General features: G+C 40.3%; 1 protein-coding gene across 1 annotated transcript in view; it reads left to right on the top strand.

Moving 5' to 3' along the window:
* The window catches only part of cdcp2 (CUB domain containing protein 2), a 151,397-nt gene that overhangs the window by 34,984 nt on the left and 92,161 nt on the right, over positions 1 to 24,252 (top strand). The gene's annotated exons all lie outside the window — the stretch shown is intronic.

Below are 24,252 nucleotides of genomic sequence, written 5' to 3' on the forward strand. Positions count from 1 at the left end.
GCTTAGCTTACTTTATAAAGATAGAAACAGGAATAAAGAGCAAACTCAGCTCTTTCCAACACTTTAAGGTCACTAAGAAAAAAGAAAGGAATTTAATCTAGTAAAACTCAATGAGCTGGTATTTCTTTTGTTTGTCAGTGTTCAGCTGCTACCAGGAGATTAGTGTCATGTTTTTCTAACCTATTGGTAGCAATTAGCCAAAACCTCATTAAGACTCTCTTTTACAGAGTGAACATTCTTCACCACAGTATATGAAGCAATATAAAAAGAGATTCAAACTCACAGCGACTCCCTCAAATAGACAAAAACATTCAAACCATATCGAATACACGCACGCGTCACAGACTTTCCAAAAATAAATAGATGAGATATTCAGTCCCGGATAGGCCTGAAAATTATGTCTTGTTGGAATTTTGTAGGGGAAAAAAAATAAAAAATAGTGAAGTTGCAACTCAAAGTTGTCAAAAAAAAAAGGGGGGGGTTCAAGAACAGTGCATCCCCATTTAGCTCACCCTCTTCTAGATATATTGACTAAAACACAGAAGCCCATGATTACCCTAAACCCAGAAAGTTCATTACTTCAAAGTAGAAGCTCATTAGTTTAGATTTGCCTTTCAAGTTCACTTTCTCTCAGGATCCTGACTTTAACTGTTAATTACTGTTCAATTAATTAAAGAACTTGTACCTCAGAGGCAGGTGTTGATACCGCATATAACTGATAAAATCCAGCTTATTTCCATAATTTTGAGTAATATCACTTTTGGGAATATGGAAAAAAAAAAAAATAGCAAGTATAGGCTTTATCGTCAAACTGATAGGGCACAGTATGTGCAAATATTCATACGGCTTTCCCGCTGTTTGATGTAAATTTTGATTAAACATCACAGTTATTAATTTCAAGGCAGACCCTGAGTGGATAGTTAATTACATACACTCTGTTTCAACAAGACTTATGTTCTCCCACAATTAATCAAAGCAGTCATAAACCAGGGCATATACAAGAATGCCAGCCCACCCTTCTCACACGAGCCAGGAGCTGACCTGCTTCAATAACGGGATTCAATTCCAAAGGGAAGGAAGCACCGTGTGGGTCAAATCCACAGATATAGGATGGTGAAACAGCAGTCTTCATCGAAAACCCACTGAGTTACTATGTTGCATGTGTCACTGAATTTAAACGGGTTTTAGCTGCCAGTTGGGCAGCGGGAATTCACCTCAGCCACTTTCGTCCCCCCTGTCACCTCTTGTAGGAGCTTGTACTTAGAGCCCACCGGGGGAATGCACGCACGCTTTGAAAGAAAGATGCGAGTCGCACCGAGAGAGAGAGAGATGAAAATATGAGTCTGCATGCTTGCCGAGGTGCACGGTGCCTCCATGCACACAAGTGAGCTGCAACCCGTCACGACAATTTTGCCTCCTCGTTTTTCATGTACAGTACTGTTGATATGCTGTTGCTCAGAAGGGGGAGAGTGATTACGTGCAAAGATGAGATAGAGCAGGAAGGATATATAAACCTTAAAGAAAACCTATCATTTCCCAAAATCTCGGCATCATCAGGTGCATCCCAAGCAGGTCTATGTAATTCCTCAGCAGCTCTCTTGCTCTCCCTCAGCTCTGCATTGTGACATGATGTCAAACCTACAGAATGGAGCTAGCAAGTCACACAGTACCGTGTATCTCTGTGCAGAGGCTGAATCACATCCACTAATCTGTTTGTTACCACAAGGTCTGCAGACTGCCAGAGATGGGCTCAGTTCTTTTGATGGAAAAGGGCACACTGCAAACTTTATACTTATTGAGTTCGGCTGCAATCATTTCACTTCGCTGTTAATCTCAGTGACATGTCTCAGATTTGCAACTCCAGAGGTGAACAGGAAGTGAACTCACACAGGAGGACAAACTGTGCTCCATGTTTTCTTGCCTTCAAATTTTGGATTTCTCTTTGGAGTCTGCTCCCAGCACACACATTTCCAGGCTGCAAAACTAACAAAGATGAAGTGGTGCAACACAATATGTGCCACACAGACAGTAACACAATCTCTTTGTGTCAGCACTATGGTGGATGCGGTGCATATTACAAAAAATGTTTCACTTGTGGATTATAAACTTTGACAGCTGACTGGTTACTGTGTTTTTTCCTGTTACTGGGGGAACCTCAATAACATTGTACCATTACCAGGGTTCTGAATGATGAACCAAAACTAAATGGAGTATTAATTAGGATGAAATTACCACTAATAATTTAATCAGTTAAAGATATATTGACCATGAAGAAGATGAGGGCGAGTGCTGCAGTATTGAGATGTGAAGATTCTGTCGAGCTGTTTTCTGGTGACAACAGACAGAACAACTGTAGCTGCTGCTCATGTTCTTAACAACAAGACTACACAATGTCACGTCCACGATGTGGACAACACATAAAAAAATATTTATTTTTATTACTTTTTGATCAAATATTTGTTGGAAGTGGCCTTTCATCCTGTCAGCCTCTGTGCCAAATACTAACAACAAAATAAAGGCATAAAAAGCCCCAAAGATAATAATAACAACAACCACACACACACATAAATATTTAATGGAGGCTGGAATAAACTCAAGCAGTGAAAACATTAGCTCCTGCATTCATGGCAAAACTTGTCATGGATTATCTGAACACAACACATAAAGTTACTGCTCTTAATTAACCAAACACTTCACAGCATTCCCCTGCTGCTGGTATTGGATGGTATAATTGCAACATAGTGATAAAAATTGAAATACAATATACAACATACTCTTAAACAAATCACGTATGTATTTTATTCTAATCCACTGCGGGGAGACTGGGGCGACTTGGTTCATGTTTATTCAATAACATTACAGATTATTTATAGTCAGCGAGGGCGTCAGAATTTTAGATTAATGAAAAGAAATAAGGTGGACTTTTGTTATAGTGTAGTTTGATCTGACGTGCTCCAATCAAGCCTTCAGTACTGTCCTTCAACAAGTACCAACAAGTTCTGTTTTGGGTTTGTTTTTTGTTTGGTCAACTGAGGAAATAATTTAATGATTTCAAATATTTGCCTCAGTGACCAACACCATTAGTAAGTGAAGTGATTCACTCAATTTGGCAGCTGCCACACAAAGGCTGTTTAGTTTGATTAGTTAAGTCAAAGGGTATAATTACAGAGGGACAGAGAATCAGCATGGAAAAAACTGGTATATTTTTCCTCACATGCATGGGAGCGAACTTTTGGGGCTGCAGGTCCAATGTGATTAAAATGACTTTTCCCTGGAGTGCTGTTGTATTATAGAATGCATCTTGTCCGATCTACAACACAGTTATGTACACAATCAATAGTGAATCCCATGTCGAATAATCCTTTTTTTTTTCTGCCGGAGGAAGTGGACATAACTTCTGATATCAATCAGGCTCGTTGTAAATAACGACTGACTTTTAAGTATTATCTGAATGTTGATGCTAATTTGTATCATGGCAAAAATGTATGTATATCTGTGACTAATTAATCAGATCCAACAATCGGTGTGATAAGTGTGATACAGAGAAAACCCGTGTAGCTCATTATGTTTAATAGCTCCACCTTCTCAGTCCATTACCACTGGCTTTACCGATAATCCTACTGTCTGTCAGCAAACATTCGTGCTTGTCGATAATGTTTAGCTATAACACCATCACAGTAAGGGCATCAGTGCCTCGTCTTTGATCTGCGCTGATGTCGAGCATTACTCCTGTCGGGTTCACAATGAGAGAAAAAACTGAAATTATGTATGATTCTGTCAACCACTCACGCTGAAGTCTCTCTTTCTGCGATGCAAAGGGTGTCTTTGTTTTTTTGGGGTTTGTTTTGTTCATTTATTTCATTTTTTTTTTTTTTTTTTTGCTGAACATAATGAGGCCACAGCAAAGATGACCTTGAGCCATTTGGATGTTTAAACTACCCCCATTTTTCAATTTCATCATATTAGCTGTTAAAATATTTGAATTACAAAAGTCAACTCATATTTGGGTGTAAGGGAATGTTGGGTAAAATCTGACGAATATCCTTCACAAGAATGGGACATTCAAGCGGACGTCCATCAAAACAATTGTCTGGCCAGAGCTGTCACTTGATGGTGCAGAATAATAGCTGCAATCAGATAAGTCATTACTTTTGTTAAATTATGCAACAGTAACTTAATGTATTTGCTGAGACCATGTCAGACTGACACCACGGGTCATGTCCAACTGAGTTTTGTCACGTCTTCCCTGTCTTATCAAAGGGAAGCAACAAGCTTGAAAAATCTTTTACCTAACATTAATGTGCTCTCTCTCCCCTCATTACCTTCAGCTTAATGAAAGTGTCGAATGGCGTCCCTTGTTGAAGTGATCCGGCAGGTGACAGCCTGTATTAATTTGATAGATTCTCAGAATGACTGCTTAAATCACATTTCTTCATGTTGCCTTGAGGCAATTACGGGACAGAAGTATATCACAAAACCTTTTTAGGATAGTTGAATATGAAGCAGTATTTACTAATTGCCATCTACAGAGCCGCTGCTTTAATTATTCCATTTTGATCAAATTACAGGCCAAGTTTACAATATATTAACTGTTACTAATTATTAAATCCTTAATGTCCCTTGCTACTTCAGTCTTATCACTGTTCCTTTCAAAGCCACCTCTTTTTCCTATCAGGTGATTCAAAACTTTTAGTTGAGGCAACTACACACCAATTGTTTATTTTTCTCACAGCAGAAACTATGTAATTGTGATAGTGCAAAGGTTCGGACTGAAGCATGTTAAAGCGTGATCAGTCCACAACATTCTGCATGTTCTGCTCAGCAGTGAGGTCCAAAAGTCTGAGATCACTTCCCCAATGGGAAAAATCCCAACTTTGGACTTCCTTCTCTAACCCTTGACCACTCTCCACGGGGCTCACCCGTAGTTCTGGCCACCTTGAGCCAATGACCTCATCAACGTACAACACAAAGGAATGGGAATGACAGGCTTTTCATTATTGCCCAGCCATTGTGCCAGAGGAGGAAATCAATTATAAAAACACGACTAACAGCGAAGATAACAGCAGTGTCCTCTATTGTGTTGGATCGAGCTAAATTTTTTTTTTTTTTTCCTCGAGGGTCTCTTGACCAGTCCGGCATCACCTTGGTGCAATTTGCTCCTCATCTCAAATCCCATTGCCTTTTGGAATTGGATTTACCTGACTCATTCGCACAGTGAATGGACTCTCCTTCCAGGGGAAAAAAAAAGGAAAAAGATTCTGTGTGAAATTGCCTGAGGAGTCAGGAGGTTTTGGATTCGGCAGGTTCCTCTCTGTCTGCCATTAACCTTCCAACAGGAAGAATGTCCTCATTACGGGGACAGACATTTGGCTTCTGGGAGTGATGAGGAGGACACAAAAACACAAACTGGACCCTGACACATGTAAACAGTTATGAATTCATGCATACCTGCTCATGGTCAAGACATTTCACGCATGTGCATGAAGTGCAAGTCATACTCATACTTACACTATCAGTGAAGAGAAAGACAACATTGTAGACTAAAGCTTGAAATTAGGGCACAGAAACAACTCAACTACATTTGCTGCTGTTAAGTTTTGTTTCAGAACTCAAAACTGCAGAGAAGTAATTTGTCCTTGAAACAAACAACATGAGTGAAAATAAAAATAAGTCCTTTAAGACTTTTGGCAAGCTCTGGGATCTTCACTCCCAGATGAATAGCTTCTAAGTAAAGGCAATGACATCTGCTCACAGCTGGAAATTAGGCTAAATCAGCATGAAACCAAAACAACACAGATGCAGCTTTTATTTTTTTTTAAAGAGTAAACAATTTTTCTGTCATTTTAAAGCTGAAACCAGTGAAACAACAGCAATACCCCCTATCTGCACCTGACTCTCTCCAGTCTGTTTGAAATAAATGCCTCACTAAGACTTCACAACAACTGCGCAGCTTCATGCCAGGACAATGCAATATGCTCAAAGTTGCATTACAGTCAGTTCAATCTAAATCTAATCAATACTGGAATCGTTGTATTGCAGTATCTGAATATTTTTAATGTGCGCTATCAACAGTAATGCCAATCCTGGCAACAGCACAAAGCTTTGAGTCAGCCATGTTTGAATATACAGTACAACAACACATGCCCTGCCCATATCCAGAGTCCACTGACAGTAAAAGATTTACAGCACCACTTCTAATACCAATATGACAACAAAATGTTTCTTATACTCTTACATTAGATTTGGACGAGACTTTGGACCTTGATATGACCTATTTTTTTTCAGCCTTTTCGGGTGGAGTTCCCTCTTCATTCTTCCAGTAACTTTTAAAGAGCATTTGGTCAAATATTAAGTAGTGTGTTAACCATTGGATCAGGAAAAATGTTGATATGTTTTGTTTTTTTTTTTGTCAGAACTAGAATGATATCTTATAACTAAGATTCACATGATTAGAGCGCTTACCCGTGGTAGGTAGGTGGAAGGACCACGTACACAATGGACACCTGTGGGAATATATATATATGGACGTGGACTCTCGTTAAAATGTTCTACAGACCAGCTGGAAATAGCTCATGTGTAGCCGTTCATAAGTTAGAAACAGTGATGCTGTTCAGTGTTGGAAACCCTCCACCTGCAACTCCACCGCCTCCTGTGTCTCTCATCCTTAAGAGTTTTGAAATTTGTTTCAGCTGCCCCCGTGGGGTTGGTTTATTTGTTTCTTGCGCACACACAGATTATCAGGATGTTTGCCAGCAACATACAGTATAAAACCTGCTTTGAATAAACAATGATTTTCTGCCAAGACCACTATGTTGCATCATCCTCAGGGAAAGGTAATTGCTGGTTGAAACAGATAATTCTATAATCTTCTGAGAAGTAGCTGAATCCTGTCAGATGAATCAAAATGTTGCCCATCACCAGTGACTGTATGGAAGGCAAGAAGCCGAGAAACAATTGCTGTTTACCATTAGCATTGGAGTGAGATCCGGATTGAAAGCCATCATCAAGTGTGGGGCCGATTCAACCTGACAGGATGTGACAGAATAAACAAAGAAGTTCAATACCACTTCACAGAGTGGAAACCAATCCACAGTCATTTGTAGAAGCCTCCGTCATTGTAATCTTTTCAAAGAAAATCTAACACAACAGTAAGTAGGTTTCATTCCTCACAAAATTGAATTTCACTCCTGAACAATCTGGCACAGCTGAAGAAATCAATGTGATTTACAATGTATTCTGTTATATTTTGGATACCAAGTGAGCCAATATGTTGTGTATCTTTGGGGTTTTCGCTTCAATTTGCCCCACTTCCAAAAGAATCGCTAGAGCAGAAACGATGCCGTATGTTCCAATTGCTAGGTCAAAACACAAACTTTCCACTCAGGTGTAATCATGTGTCAGTTTTTCCACTTCACAGCTTGAGTGTTTTTGTCATTCAGCAAATGACACAAAAAAAAAAAAAAGAGGGCAGAGAGATGTATCAGAGCGTGACAATGAAGACTTTGGCAATTTGTTTGCTTGTCTGGGCACTAATATCGCCAGTCTGACAGGCAAAAATATTTACTACTGTTTAAACAGAAAAATATATAAACTCTCATAGAAACATGTTGTCTTGCAAAGCTCCTCAAATGCACTTTTTTTTTATGCCATCAGAACAGAAGTCAGTAATTACTGCATTTATGTTATTCTTGACTCCATCATAGCAAGAATACGACAGGCAAATTACTCTTATTGTATATATGTTCACACAGCACTGCTGATCTCAGTATTATCCGATCAAACATACTCGCACAACCACACACACACACAGACCCACAGCCACAGGCTCACCACGAAAGAAAACAGATGTAGGACTAATGAGAGTAAATGACAGTTGAAATAGGTTTAGTGCAATCTGGAATCAGATAAATGGACCTAATCTCGTTCTGGTCGGGACCCTGGCCGGGAAATGGCTCCTGACACCTGAGACCCTGCTGCACGTCAAGGCTCAATCGAGGCAGGCAGCACAAACCCATACATCTCCATTTTAGATGACAAGACATGAATCTGAATCCTCAAGCAGAAGAAAGCCTGGGAGGGTCAGTTCGAGTTTAGTGTGAGATTAAAAGGAGGAGAAAACGAGGAGATAGCCATGGTCAAAGATATAATGTGTTCGTTTTACTAGATAAAGCTGACAAGAAAAATGGCCCTGGTCTAGGCCTCATTAAGACAGGCTAAAGGCACACTGAAATCCAGTCTCATTTCTGAGCATGGAGTTTCTTTATTTCCGGTGCCCAAGTTTGCCAACCTGTTTAATTTCTCCAAACTTCAATCAGTAAGGGACAAAAATTGAAACTCTGCGTGGAGACAAATGAAATTATAGCCATTTAATCAAAGTTTTTTTGGGATCCCATAAAACGTCTTGCCAAATGCAGCGATAAAAACCTGGGTTCTTCATGTATAATTCATCCATAAGTAATTATTGTCTGTTCAGTCAACAACAATCTCATCAATCCCATTTCCCAAGTTGATGAACTCATGAGAGGTGCAACTGACTGGCTTCATGAAAACATTTACAGTAATATTCTTTCTTTGACAAATCATTTCATTTGTCATTCAAAATGAAAATGAATCAACAGTCTTGTGAAGTCCCTCTTTTGCCAAAGTACCTTCATTTGATCCAGCCTTTTAAATTTGAGGAGCTACATTTCATTTTTGTCACTTTATGCGCTGAATGATTAATGACTGTGTCAATAATTAATTGCAGCCTAAAAAGAAATTATTTTTTGAAAAATTCCCACCATCTTCCCTCAGGGAAGAGGGAGCTGTAGAGGACACACCACGTGTAGGGAATACACTGAAATGAGCTGCCTGTGATGTCAGATGACAGAGAAATGTCAGTCTAATATTCACCCCATCACCTTCAATCACTGCCCCAGACACACCTCATAAGATGGGAGCCAGATATTACGGATCAAAGTTGGAAATTGCTGGCAGAAGACATGTAGGTAAAGCGGAGAAAAAAGGGCACACAGGTATGGCTGGAAAATGACACCAGACAGCAGACTATCAGCCCTGATTGGATGAATCCCCACAGTCAGGTTATGTGCCACACACAGGTCACATTTACTTGGTATATTCAGCTGTGACACTTTCAATTCTCTTAAGAGTCTTCAGGTCACAGAATGAAAGGAGCAACGAGTTAGAAATAAGGTCACATTATGGCTGATGTCAGGTATAAAAATAAAGTGATCCCGAGGCAAAGATTGAGGCTTTCAGCGCATACCGGGACACATCAAACCGTTTTGTTTTGCGGTTGGTTTAGGATTCTGTATTAATGAAGCTCTGCCTCGGTTCAGGAGGAAAAACGACCGTTTGCCTTCAGTGTCATCACCAGCAGTATCCCAGGAATCATCTATTACTTATTAAAACCTTGCTGAGTAATAAGCTCCAACAGCAGTAATACTTGTGCCTTATGGCCACCTTCATAAATTTCAATCTGTCAGTAATACTCTGCTGATTCATGGTGTTCCAGTTCTGTCTGCCATCCATACCTCACCCTTACGCAGCTAAACCTTGGTATGTTTTGATTTGGCGAGCGTCCCAGACTTAACTTTTTGATTGTCCAAATTCAGGTTTTATCAAACATCTTTGGTTTTTATTAATCGTTTGTTTGTTTCATCTCTTCACCTACTTTGAGATGTCAAACTCAAAGATGGAGACAAGTCAAATCTCGAAATGTATATTTCAGACAGTTTAGTTTGCTACTTACTTACTTTAAAGGTATATGTAATATATGTATATGCAAAGTCTCAATGTCTTCTCCATATTTCTGTCCCTCCATTTTTCTTAGAAAACGGCTTGCGGTTGTAATTGAAGAGCAGCGTGGGGTGATTGTTTAAATTTAAATTTATCCTTATTGACTTTTGAGTGAAAAAAAGACTTAAACAGTGTATAGATTTGTGAGTTATGTGTTTTTTGAGGTCAATGTGACTTTCACTTCTGACCACCAAGATCGAATCAATGAATGTTTGAGCCTAGGCATCACGGAGAAAACCTAAATCATCCAGCAGCAAGTATTCGAGATCTATTTAAATGGGGTTTTGATTCAATGATGCACAAGGAATCACCTCATTAAACGCAAAGTGATCCAGATCACGGTTAACAAATGTCTACATCCTTTCTCTCACCTGAAAGTAGTAAGTGTTGGATAGAAACAGGATCATATCACTTCCACAAGCCTTCAGTTTCTTTACCACTCACCTGTCAGTTTTGTGAGCAGTTTTTTGAAGATTTCAAAGATTTTTATTTTTTGCAAACAGCTGACGCGATGCTCAAGCTTTATGACTGAATGTTGTACTCGATAGGATCGGATGCAAAGCTCACTCTCTGACGGAGCGACAGTGGTCATTCTCTCCAACATCCAAGTAGGTAAAATAAAGTGGCCTTGCTTTAGCTCCCAAAGCAGGAAGACCTATCATGGAGTGTACAGAATAAAGCACTGAAAGTTTTTTTTCTTTAAATTATACTGTATTAGCTTTAGTTTTTTGTTTGTTTGTTTTTGTTTTGTTTTTTGAGAGAGAACGAGAGAGAGAGGATTTTATCTTGGTGAAATTTTTTATAGTGGTTGTGTTACATTATTATGTTGCTTACTGTGTTGTTGTTGTTGTTGTGGGTTTTGTTGCTTTGCTTCGTTCTGTTTCATGTTGTCACTATCTACTGTGAAACGCTTCTAAAGCTTTGCTGAAAAAGTGCTCTATGAATAAAGCTTATTATTGGCGGCAGCCCAGCGCTCATAATCATCCAAGTTGTATTGTGGTTTCCAGTTTTGATATCCATCCACTGGTCTCTTGGTGGCGAAAGAAACAGCATAGCAATTTTTCACATCATTTTTAATTTTCACATCACAGGGTATAACCGTGCTACTCATAAACTATCATTTAATTAGCACATACGCAATAAGCATGTTGTCTGGTTATGACCATTTAACACCCACAACATGGCGGTGTGAGTAAATATTTAGGTATGAAGTGAATTTAAAATGGCTGTGGGTCATGGAAATGTTGATTTGATAATTTGTTCTTTAACTAGAGTGAAGCCTGACCATTTAAACCGTTTAAGTGAACATCTGCACCTGGAGATAACTCTACAAACCTTAACAAGGCTGGCAAAAATACAAGTCTCACAGATTAATACAGCCATAAATTGAGTTTAAAGTAAATATTTTTATCAGATATAGACACAGCGAAGTTCACAACTCCGGCGGAACCCTCCACCCATAATTCACCAGGGCCGAGGACCTCCATGATGCCTTGTTTATAATAAAGTAAAAGCAGCTATTATCTGTTTAAACATAATCCAGATTTTAACAATGGGTACCTGTGAGTACCTGTCTTTAGCAATTACTATTAAGTGGCCATGACACCCCTGAAATGTGTTTGAACAGCTGGTGTGTGTTGAAAGATAGAGATCAAATTTGTCTCATTCAACGAGGGGATGGAGTTTGATAAACTTTCATTAGCTTTGTTGGCTTTGTGATTCGTTACACAGGAGGACAAAATCAAGTGGTTAGAGAGTGGGGCTCATGGGGGCCTTTGGATTTGTTCTCATAATTGGGATGTTAAATGTGACAGATTTGTCTCAGCAATTACAGACTGATTTTCAACATACGGAAAGATGAAGATTGATCCAAAGATCCACGTGTCTGTATGCAGCATGTGGCAGTGCACCCTTCAAAAGCATATCTGTCCGTAGCAGAAGCTGCACACAGTCGATCTCGACAAAGAAATAAAGCTGAGAGGTTGCTGTTTGCTGTTGAACTCACAGTGGCTCATTAGCTTATGTTTATGAAGAGTGGGAAATGCTGTCCTCCCCCATTTTCTTCCTGCTGTAATGTACAGTATTTTATCTTCCAGAGTGTCTAATGTACAGTGAAGTATCACGTTCCATGGCAAATAACCAGACATGTTCCAGTTACTCATTAGAGCCTAACTATACGGAGATGATGACTCAGGACAAAATATCATCCTACCAACTAATTGCAGTGGAAGATTCAGCCATTTGGAGGAAGTGGACAGCACGAGTGGCTGAATGACATCTCAAACCTCCTTTTACAGAATGATGAGAATGATGGGAGCATCATAAAAATTCTGAGCCAGTAACCCCCAATTTCACGGCCATGACTCTTGCATAAAGCTTGAGCTGACAGTGTATACACACTGACATCAATGTCACTTTTTTCCCTCTACTTCATTATAATTAAGCACATATCTCCAGGGCACACAGAGAGAGCCAGAGAGGAGCGCTGAAGACAGGACGGCTGTAATCTGACATTGATGTACAGCAAAAATGGAAGTCCTCGTTCACCTTCCCTTTGTTCCATGGAAAGGGAAGTGGTGTGTGAAAGGGTGTAATTAATGAACCTACAAATAGCTCCAGTTTCATTTAATGACAATCTATGTGTTAAGAGGCAGTACCCTTTGTTACTGTGGGTGTGGGAGTGCTGGCAACACTGACTCCCAATAGAGCTCTGACAGGTAATTTAGCATTTTGAAATGGTAATGAAGCAGAATGCATCACTGGATTACACATGAGGGACTAACATGTAGAGCGTCCTTCGGTGTGTTAAAATGCAACACTCTTGATCATCAACAAGGCCACTGGCAACTGACTATCTGAGGGCGCGAAGGTCAAGCAGTGTATCTGTCTGACTTACCCCAGGGCTTCGCCAGAGCAAGCAATTTCTAATTGCCGCCTTAAACGTGGCAAACGAAGCTGGCATGACAAATTGCATCAAAACAAGTCTGTAGGCTGGTGCACAGTTAATTTGTGAGACTCAGAGATATATTTGGTGCCAGGAAGAGCTCATGTGTAATGAATATCATTTCCCAGGTAGCATCTTGGAAACGATGTATTTCACTACACAGGGTGCACAGTGGAGGACAGACAGGCTGCTCCCTGTTTTGCTTAAACACAACCCAGATACTGTGGTGGTGATAATGCCAACGCACGTGAAGAGTGCTGTAAAGGAAAAAAAAAGGATCTTCTTTGAATGCAGATGCTACGATTTTGATGTCGTTATCAGACTATTAGCTTAAATTAGATGTTTTCTTCTTCAAACGGATTTTAGACATTTAAGTGTTTAATTAAATTTCCTCCTCACACAAAATTTGAGCCCACATCTTTGTCTTTTATCCATCATTCCAAAAAAAGTTTCTGGCAACCATTGCCGCCCATCTATTTTCACAATATGCTTATCTCAGCCCCTGAAAGATTCTCATTGTTCTTCTGCTAATCCTCCAAATCTCCAGCATGACTCAGAAGTTAACCACACTCCCTTGTGCCAATACAATTCTGTTCTGTATTATCCTCCAACAGGAGCCACACATCATTTCTCCCTCTGAAACAATGTGCCCAAAATGACTCCTTGTCTGCCAAACAGATGATAAAATGCCCAGCTGTGAGTTTTAATAATGCCTGCTGGCAGACACGAATCAAAGGAACAGTTAAAGATATAATGACACACACTGTTGTAATGAAGGTCATTGTCTTACACAACAGAAATGGTTTGGATTTGCATAGTGAGTATACTTGTAGTGTCTACTTCTGCTGAGAAACTAGGACAAAAAAATAATAATGAGCACATCACACTACAGGAAGTACTTCACCAAGACAGCACGGAGAAAAAAGCAGATCACTCACGGTTACCATGCATGTTATTGTTGGTGCCTGACTGGACCTAGTCAGTCAAAACCTTTAGAGCCAATTAAGGTTGAAGCCATGAGTATGGAATTCTTTCCTAAGGAGGGGTTGGCTCGTGGGAATCCTTTATTCGCCTTCCTCATAGGAATTTGGTCACGTTGGAAAAGGATGTAGGTTGACCTAACACAAAATCATGGCAAGCTGTGACATTCCTGCACAAGTGTGGGTGCTTTTCAGCGTGGCCCCTAATCTCCAATGTCTATTTTGGACGACACATTGGTCCCTCAGGCCCCTTTGGCCCGTAGCTCTCTATCTTCATCTGACCAACTGCACACTGTCACATAATACACTGTCTGCCTTTAATTACTGTCTGGAAGTATCAGGGTCAAGGGTCACACATTCCATCGGGAGCCCCTGTGTGCATGTGTGTGCGTGACCGTCTCGACTCAATGTGCAGCATGTCCTTTGTATGGTGACGGGAGTATTGAAGGGAGTGCTGAATTCTCCGGCACTTTTTCCTCTTGCTCATCACGTATCACACCCCCCTGACTGGCCACTACATCAGCCCCCTGGACCTGTTTTGGGAGTGCAAATGGTTTGCTGGGAGCCACTGGGAAGCACAGAGAATGTGTCCAAGCTGTGATTACAAGTGTCTAATTTAAGTCTGAGACAAAATTCTGAAATGATATTGGTCACAATTTAATCTGCTGTGATATGCAACCTGAACCCAAAAAAGGTTTGTTGCCCTTGAGGTTAAAGCCCCCCCTATCCCAGGGGCTCAACGTCTACTTTCCCTGACAAGAGACAAGATTAGGCAGCTGTACTAAGGACCAAACTGCTCTCGGCACCTAATTTGAGCTCTTATCTTAAAGTGAAACTGGCAAAATTATTTCCACATGGAGAAATAGCTTTAACAGAAAAACATCTTTGTAAGTGTATCCTATACACCCTCAATCAAAGAGCCTCTGAAGCTGATTCCATTTGTATACATGAAGGTTAAAAGAAAATAGATATGAATAAACCTCCACAGCCCACCGTGTAATCTGACAACAAATATTATTGCATAAATCAGCTGGTGGCCTTTCATGCTCTTCTTTCACCAGCAAGACATCAACTCAGCCAGGCTATAAATTACAGCGAACAAACTTAGTATTAGGCTACAATAACTGGGTTTGCCGTCTGTTGTACTTTCCTCTTTGGCAAGCTGTTGTGCATAATCATAAAATTAAGTGTCTAAACATAATGGTGTTTTCATGATGGGAAGACAGGCAAGCAAAGGGTGGATTTGAATACAATTTAGCTGAGATTTAGCAGCCCCGCCTTTGGCCCTGTGGCCAGCATCATTTTTTATCCAGTTTATATTAAATGCTCAGAGTCACCAGTCTAATTCTACATAGGAAGAAATAACATATTGCTGAATGCTGATGCACTGCTCCCTGAAAACATAATCTAGCGACTGGGCAGAAATAGGCTGTTTATCATGGGATATGTTGACTAAAGTGTCTCAGGCCATTAAGCAGATCCCTGAGATACTGATTACTAAGGAGGACCAAAACATAAAATGAAAGCGCTTAGAATGACTGAGGTGCAAAGCGATGATGCACAGGCCACTCAACAAAGGGAAACAATGATGTAAAACTTGATGATAGAGCAAGAACAGACTTCACACTCATGGTGAAGAGGCGGACAGTTTCATTACAAGAAGGAGCACAACAGAACATCAATTCTACTCATTGGTTATTCAATGCAATATGCATATATAAATTCACTGAATAATAAATGATGCACTTAAAGTGAAAGCATGAGGACATCTATTGATTAGACCTCTCACATCTGTCATTTGACCCATAGATTATCATATGATCTGCACAGATTGCCTTACTGGCGGCACAACTGGGCTCAGTGAAAAACTGAAACAATGTGTTGATCCACTGATGAGGTGATCCCTACTGTTTATCAGGTTCCCCCGACCTTGGCCATGCAGCTGGTAAAAAAAGTACACAATATCAGCAGGGACAACAGTAACAATAGTGCGGGCTACTCTTAATTCAGAAAACAACAAATAAAAGAACAAAATGAAGTAGCAGCTCTGAGAAAGAAGCCATTTTTGGTTCAGCACTGATTTGGTTTGATTTGGAATTAATCTCAAATTCTGTCAAATGTGTTTACCTTCTCTCTGGACTGGATGATTATGAAATGTCAAGAACATGTCAACATTTGCATGAAAAAGTGTTGGTGACATGTTAGATAACGCATGCTGTTCTCAGACAGACCAGAGCGAGATGATAACAAAAGACAATTTCCTGCAAAGTCCCATCTTGCATATGTGGTACACTGTGAAGCGGCCATGTTTTTTTGTTTTGTTTTGTTTTTTTTTAATCCAACCAAGGCTGAGGTGCCTTCTCTCCCACTGAGTTGCCTTATCCTCCTCAAGCATCTGTTCTTGAATCCAGGCAGCTTAAGCACGGATTAATGGAGAGCCATAGACGGCCCTCACGGCCCTCGCCATGAGGGCACAGAACAGAAATCTTGGCTTGAATTTTGGCATCGGCGCCTGTGTGTAGTGAGTTGCCATTATCAGCAACATATCTCCAAGGCCGCTGAGACAGCAAGTTTCCTAACATTGCTGCTTTGACATATCTCAGCATTGTACTTTTGAAGTTTTCAGGAAGCCACACCTCAAACTGAGTACCCATGGGCCTTCACTGTACAGTTACTTCAATCCGATTTGGGCTATTTGCTGCCTTCTTTTGTTTTACTGGCATGTGATAGATTGGTATAAATGTGCTGTAATAAGATAGTTGTCTCTTACTTTCATTGCCACTTTCATTATGTTCAAGAAATGCTGAAACAGCTTCTGTTGTAGATGGTGCTGTAGTACAGGCCTACTGGCATTTATTACCCAATCAATACACACCTTAATCTAATTTAGTGGGAAGTACTGAAAACTCTTTCACTTTATCGCCTCCCCCTTCGCATTGAGCCAAGCTCTGGTATCACAGCCTCTCGTTCTCTTATTCTACTGCCAGGCTTTTCATCCTACAGACAGATACAATGTTCCTGAAGCCCTGCAGTGACTGTTCTCACGCTTTCTTCCTCAGTGCTCTGAAATAAAGGAAAAAAAAAAGTCTTTTCCTGAACTCTCTTTCTTTCTTTCCTCTTAGAGAGGAGTGGTTGGAGGGGTGGTGGTGTTGGTGAGGGAATGCAGCAATGCTGCCGACACCCCACCCTCAAGTGAAGCTGCGACCCTTTAGGCCGTGCCTGCTCCCAGATCTACCCAATCACTGCAAGATGTGGCAAATGAAACAGTCTTTTTTTAAACGAGCGAAAGTGAGCAGAGTATGAAACAGGGGCTCTGACACAGTGAACGTGCCTGGACTACCAGCCACGATATTTAATCAGATATTAAACATACGCTGCATCACATTCTCCAGTCTGGCACAATGACAGCTCCCTCATCATTTTCTACTGTTTCCAGGAAATATAGACTGCAGAGAAGCCCCCCTGAGGTCAGGAGTAACTATGTTTATATCTGTTGATTATCTCTTTTTTTCCTGTTGCTTTTGTTGATTTATTTAGCTCCTTTCTCTGCAATTTCAAATTTATTTTCAATTGTAATTCATATTCTCTATATTGCACAAGTGCTTCTGGGGCTATTTCTGGAACACATGCTGTGTGAGCACCACATTTAACTGTTAATGCCTCTGCAAACCTTTTATTAAAAGTAAAGCCATTCGGCTAAATGCATTGGAAACATTCAAACATCAATTACTAATTCCTCATCTCCTCTAATCTTGTTGACTGGTTGACAATTGACTGGCAAAGACCATGCATGGTTATTAGTCTGCAACCTCAGACTTTTAATGAATTTGACTCCTAGGGGTGGGAAACGCAAACTGTCATCAGTCAATGTTTGCTGTGTGATATTTCTCTGCGTCTGTCAGTGAGTGTGTACACAGCAGGAAGCTATACCCAAAAGTAATAGAAGCCATCCTGAACATCATCTATCTACCCACAGTACCTAATTCCGATTTCAGTTTCCCCCCGTGTCTTCCAATGTGGCAATTTGCATTCAAGTCAGAAGCATGTGAAAGTCTGATTTGGCCTGATTTTCACTGATTTTGTTCCCAACTGAATCACTTACTAGATGCTGATTGCAGTTCAAAATTACCACAACAAACCATCATTCCAAGAACTAGTTACCATTGAGAGACATTTTTGAAAAATTCATTGAATGACAGTATAGTGCATATCCCATTTAGGTTTTTAGGCAATCAAGCTCAGTCACTGGTAATAGATTGCCCTTGTGGTTGGTATGTCTGTGAAATGAGATTTATGGCCTAGTGAAGCTGTTGAATGAACAAATCAATAGATTCGTGTCTGATATAGTGTGTTGCATTCAGAAACACCTGCATCTGCCATTGTTCTGTGTCCACCTCTAAGACAGACAATTCCTCACTGTCATTTTGTGAGACATGACATTCACCACACCTTCGACAATAGGCCTTTGTGCCTTTTGTAAGTGTCAGAAAACACTTCGAGGCAGCTGATTTGATATAGATATAAATGGCTCCTTCTCTACATACAGAGTTATATTATGAACCAGTGCAGAGAGAAGCAGCTGAATCTTTCACATGAGAAAATGTCATTGCAGGAATAGAATTAAATTTTTATTAAACATAGAAGCCATGCACAGAAGGTTCAGCATTATAATTATAATATTATTCACATTCAAATGCACTAAAAATGTCTTGCATGTCCACAAATGGCCTGTGCTGACTGACAATCATATTCACTATTATTTATTCATTGGCTGGTGAGACGAAAGGTTTTATTGAAGCAACTTTTTTTTAAGTGTGTGATGCATAATTACCACTAGATTACATAACACAATGACAGATGAATGATGCTGCCTTATGCACTATATCTTCAAACCAGGCCAGTCCAGGAATGTCATGTATATGCCTGTCACTCTTCCTGTTTCTTACTATTTAAGATTTTTCTTTTCCCAGAGAAAATGTGTATTTCCAACACTTTCTACGGGAGCAACAACTGTAATAAAATGTTAAAAGCAGAGGGTGGCATGAAATGTGAATGGGAGAAAGTTACTGTAATGTTACAGAACACCTGGACGAGATGTGTGCTGACTGCAGTGCATATTTTTTGAAGATTTCTTTACATCTGGCATGTAAGGCAACCAGATCAAAATACTCCTGAGATGAAACGAGAGTACATCCATCTGTGGTGTATACTGTACACCGTACACTGTAATGGAGCAGCTGTAATGCCTCTCCGTACCAAACACCCTCCATATCCCGTCTTTATTAATATGCAAACATCTGCCTCCGCTCTTTACGAGGTGTGAATTTTAAGTTTCCACAGAAGCATCTGCAAGCCATCGGTGCTCAGTTAGGGTTTGGGCCTGCTAAACATTTACCAGCTGTTGACCGTACGGAGGATGGCTGTGTGTAACAGAGCACCATAAGAGATGACAACAGTTGCCACACTGGTCCTCTGTGTCCACTTTCACAGGGAGCTCTTTATCTGTTTCACTGTCTTAAGCCGACAGACTGCTCAATGAAGGAAGTTTCTCTAATCCACAGATGTTGTCTGAGACACTTTGAGGGACCTATTAAAAGCTTTGTTGCCAGATCCAAACTCAACAGTTTACAAAAGTTGTGTTTAGCTGCTGTGCCACTAGTTCCAAACTGAAACAGTTTTGTCTAGGGCACATATTGTTTCTAGACATGATCATTTGTACCCTTTTCTCTCCGAGTTGACGAACCATTGTGTTATTGACAGATGAGAGATCGAGGAAGAAAAAAAAAAAAATACTTTTGTGGTATATTCATTGTCAGAGCAAGCATGTAGAATGCAATACAAAGGCACTCTATTCACTGGCCACAGTGACAAGCTCCTGTTCTTTAGAGCCCAAAGGAAAAATCAATATTGCGCGAATGTAACCCTCTGTCCCTCCACCCCTCTATTCTGTCATTTCTATCTCAGTGGAGAGTTTTGTTTGCACTCAGACCAACTCCACTTCTACCCTCCCCTCCCTCTCCACCACAGCAAAGGTCTGCATCACTCAGCACCAACCGTGGTCACCTGCAAATTGGACCCACTATTTCAAGTACAGCCCATGTACTTCACAGCACCAGGCTTTCTGCGTAAATCATCGAGATGTGATGAGCATGCCAAGCACATTAGAAGGTCTGTTTGCCGTCTGATTGGACAGAAGTTCTTCTGTTTGTTGCTAAGCGTTTTCTGTTTGCCGATCCTTTGCTCCACTTTTGATGATGATGATGATGATGAATACCATGCAATAGCAGAAACTGAAAATCTATATGCTAATTTTGGAAGATGGGGTTATTTGGTCTAATGCAGTGGAACAATTTAAGTTTAAAGCTCAAACGCACACCCTTTGAGTGAATGTGGTAGGCAAGGAGAAAAAAAAAAAAAAAAAGACTTGGACAGTGAGAAGACATGAAATATGATGCTGGGTAAATGTATACGAACCGCTTCTGATTAAATACCCTTTACAGTTAAGGCCGTGGAAGATAAAGGCAGAATCCATTCTGAAAGTACAGACCTACATTTGTAATTCCAAATAGACAAGAAATAAAATGTTTGTTTATACTAATGAAGCTTGGCTATTCCTGTGAATGAGATTTTTCAAAATAAAGACTCTTCAGGGAGGAGAAAGGATGAGAAAGGACTGAACACCCAGAAAGGTTTTACTTTAGGACAGATGAAGTGCTGAGAAGAGGACAAAGAAAAAGGCAGGGAGACACGATGCATCAGCTAACAATGTCACCTCCCTGCTTTCTGGGGCCTCTCTGTTTTCAACCTCATCGCAGTTCAGTCATGCAAACTTGGCACCTCTAACTTGTCTGTAGGCCAGAGTCAACCAGTCCAGGGTGCAGCCTGTCCTCACCCAGCATCAGCCGGGCCCTGACTGCTAAGCGGCACAGATAACGGATGGATGATTAAAGGCCTACATCTAATGGCAGTGTGGATCAAATAAAGCACAGCTCCTGACCAGAGGTACAATTCTTAAAGGCATCTAGTCTTTGAGAATTCACAGAAAACTGCTTCTATCTCATCGAGTGAAAGGTTTGGAAGCTGATCCTATAAAAATGAATTAGTAAACGGCTCAGTGGGTTCAAGATAGTTGGTGTCTATTTTGATATTTTGGATTTTACTTGCATAGAGGACTTCCAGCTGTGAGTCACAAAATGGGCCCATATATCAGTAAGAGTACCTTAGAGTCTGCCGATGCCGTCCGGGTGCTTCGGTTAAATGGCATTATGTTCCTTAGCCGTTATATCACCATGTGGAACAATCATCACACCAAATGTTTCCCATGGCTGCTTATATCAGTGCAAATCTACCACAATGTTGAACAGCTGGTGGACGATTTTGTGCCTAGAGTAATCTTTTGGTTTTTTGTGGGGAAAACAGAAAAAAAATTGATCTTTAGACTATATAATGTTTTCCCTGCTCTTCAGGCGTACATGTTTTAAAAGTCTTCGACATAGGTTGTCTTTGCCTGCAAGCCTCAAAAACAGTTAGTTTTACAATGACAACTCCAGCATATGCACCAGGCTGCTGAAGCTCTGAAAGCAGGTTTGGGTTTTATTTTCAAGTCTGTGGTTGTTTTTGAGGCTGTTTGTCTTGATTTGACAGAGTTCTGTTTGTGTGTCAATGTGTGGTTACCAAGGTTCCTCTCAACTGACAATTTGTCAGTGTTTAGCAGATGACTCTGAAATCTGTGTCCCCTGCCACATTTTGCAAACATAACAAATTCTCTTGCAGTTGCAGCCCCATTAAACCCCACTGGGACTCTTCTTAGCTACCATTTATCTTTGAAAACTTTTGAAAACCTGAATAGAAATTGGTGATGCCAGACTTTTTAAGGCTAATAGAGATAGCTGTCTATGTGCGTCTGGCTTTGTAAATACGTGTTTCTCCCCTCACTGTCTCAGTGTGCGTGATAATAATATGATCCATGTTTCAGATATTACAGTCGCTTTTGGCCTCTCTCTGACCTGCTGCATGTCTGCCTTTTAATTGTGGTGCAGGAAATTTTTAAGAGTCTCATTCCAGGTCTCTGACGAGGCCAAGAACCACCAAGGGAGTTTCCTCCTCAAAACACCACTGATCAGAAACCACATCAGAACTCACTGAATTTCACTGAAACACAGAAAAACACAGTGGGCCTAGAATTACCCTTTGAAGCGTTAACAATCTGGGGACGAAAATAACCCTCCAGGAGTTTCTATTTTTGCCTTAAACTTTGGTTTAGATTGCTAGGGGGGTAGAGCTCATCAGGAGAGCACTGTTTACTGCTAACATTTGTGCTTGTTTATTTGGTCCTGTTTCGTGTCTTTCAGTTTCAGTAAGGCTTAAACAGTAAATCCATATGGAAACAGGTACCATGTGTATTATATTATTTCTTGTCCCTTTCCTTTGGATATTAATATATTCTCCCTGCTCATATCATGTTAGCAGCCCCAGGTTTTCTTTCCTGGCATGTTCCCTCTAATTATCGTGAAGAAAATGTCTTCTTTCTCAGTCAAACAGCATGAAAATAGCTACATTTCTCTTTTTTATAAGCGCAACAGACAGGAGAACTGACCTGTTGATATTGTTTAAACTTAGCAGTAAACAGCGGTCAAGCAATTTGTTGCATGTGTGAGATGCATTGGATACAGTAGCCTCACAAGTAAAAGATTGAATTGCACTTTCTCTTGTGTCCCATCTGGTTCAACAGTAATGTCCAACAAATTTCACCTCTGTTCGGTTGAACATTGCATTGTTTCCAAAGCAGGATCCCAACTTCTAAAGGAGATCACTGTAGAACATACCAAACACTCACCACAGAAGACACTTTGGAAAGCAAACCTGCCACTGCAGATCCAACAACATGAATAATGAATGAATGAAACGAATGAACAAAACAGAAGTCAACCATTTACTTGATCTTTTATGGGTGCTAAAAGTGTAGTAGAGGTAAAAACACAGTCAGATAGACTTGTTCATATTTTGTTTTTGTTCTGAATTGAATGCTGCTCAGTCACAACTGTGTGAACTGTAATTATTAGATGGCAGCACTCTAATGGTTTTCTTTCAGCATACTGTACCTTCAACACAGGCTCCCCTGGGCCCTGTTAGTTCCACTGCCTGTCTTACTTTACACAATAATAAGCATAGAAGCTATAATCCTAATTGCAGCATCGTCGAATTGTCATATAATGCCATTTTAGGTGTAACGAAGAAGGACGGCAATATTTGTGTAATATTCAAAAATATAAAGATTGTAGCGCAGTGTGTTGAATAGCACCTGGTGGTGAATGTTAAAGAGATAAGGGACCACAGGCTTGTGGTCATCAACAGTGAAACCATTCCACAGGTCACCTCGTACAAATACCTCAGTGTTCCCATTGATTGTGCATTGACCTGGAAGACACAAGCTGCCGCACAGTTGTCTGTCATGAAGAACTACAGCGTCTGCGCTCCTTGCTGTGACGAAGAGATTTTTGTGTTGGACAGAAGTTTGGGGTTGTTTTTTATTTTTTTTAAATCCCTTGTCTTCGAAGTATTGATTGGATTTGGCATCACAACTTGGTTTGGTAATGTCTCTGTGCAAGTGAAGTCAAAACAAGTCAGACTCATGCATACTGCATGGAAGATAAAAAGAAAGAGACAACATCCATCGCTGCAGTCTCCGCGCGAGCTGGCTCTGCTGAGGCAAGTCAACAGGATACTAACCACCTAGTCTTAAGTTATATCCACTAGAACCAGCTACTGCCTTCAAAATTATGCCACATGGATCACTTTAAAAACTCTTGTCTGTACTTCAAAAACAACTTGAAATAGGAAAATTGATGGCGTCAAAACAAAACCAAAATAAGCAAAACCTTTGCTTCTACTCTCAATACATTTTCATAGATTTAACATAGTCATACATATGTCTTCTTGTATTTCTTGCTTCTCTGCTGGAATATTCTTCTGCACCAAGGGTTGAAACCCAGGCCACAATGTGGGACGATAAAATGAAGCTTCAAGTGTTTAAAAGTGGAAAACCCAGGAAGAGAATAGATGAGAGGAAGAGGAAGGAAGAAGTCTGCAGGAGTCAATTATGCAGGGATGAAAGTTTGTCTAGAATAATCTGCTGTGTGGTCTAAACGTTAAGTTTCTATCTTGGTCATGGATGCATTTTTTTTTTTTTTTCACTGTGGCAACTTGGCTTTTGATCACATGGGTTGATTAGCTGGCAAAGCTGCCTTGTTCAGTCTACAAAGTGTGGTGTTGATGTTTAGGAGCTTCCTTAATTCAAAGATGCCGAAGTGCTATACTGATAATGCGGGTTTCATTATTTAATTTTCTGGGATGAGAATACTGACATAATTAAATGTACTACCTCTGGTGATAGTGTGATAGTGTAAAAAGCTAAGTCTGATTGGCTTCCAGTAAAGAGGATGGACAGATTGTCTCTGATCTCTAATGATGCGATGAAACAAAATTCTTCCAAAAAGTATTTCTTCATTCAGGGTTTTGATAGTGGTAATG

This window comes from Echeneis naucrates, chromosome 17 (genome assembly GCF_900963305.1).
Source record: "Echeneis naucrates chromosome 17, fEcheNa1.1, whole genome shotgun sequence".
NCBI lineage: Eukaryota > Metazoa > Chordata > Actinopteri > Carangiformes > Echeneidae > Echeneis > Echeneis naucrates.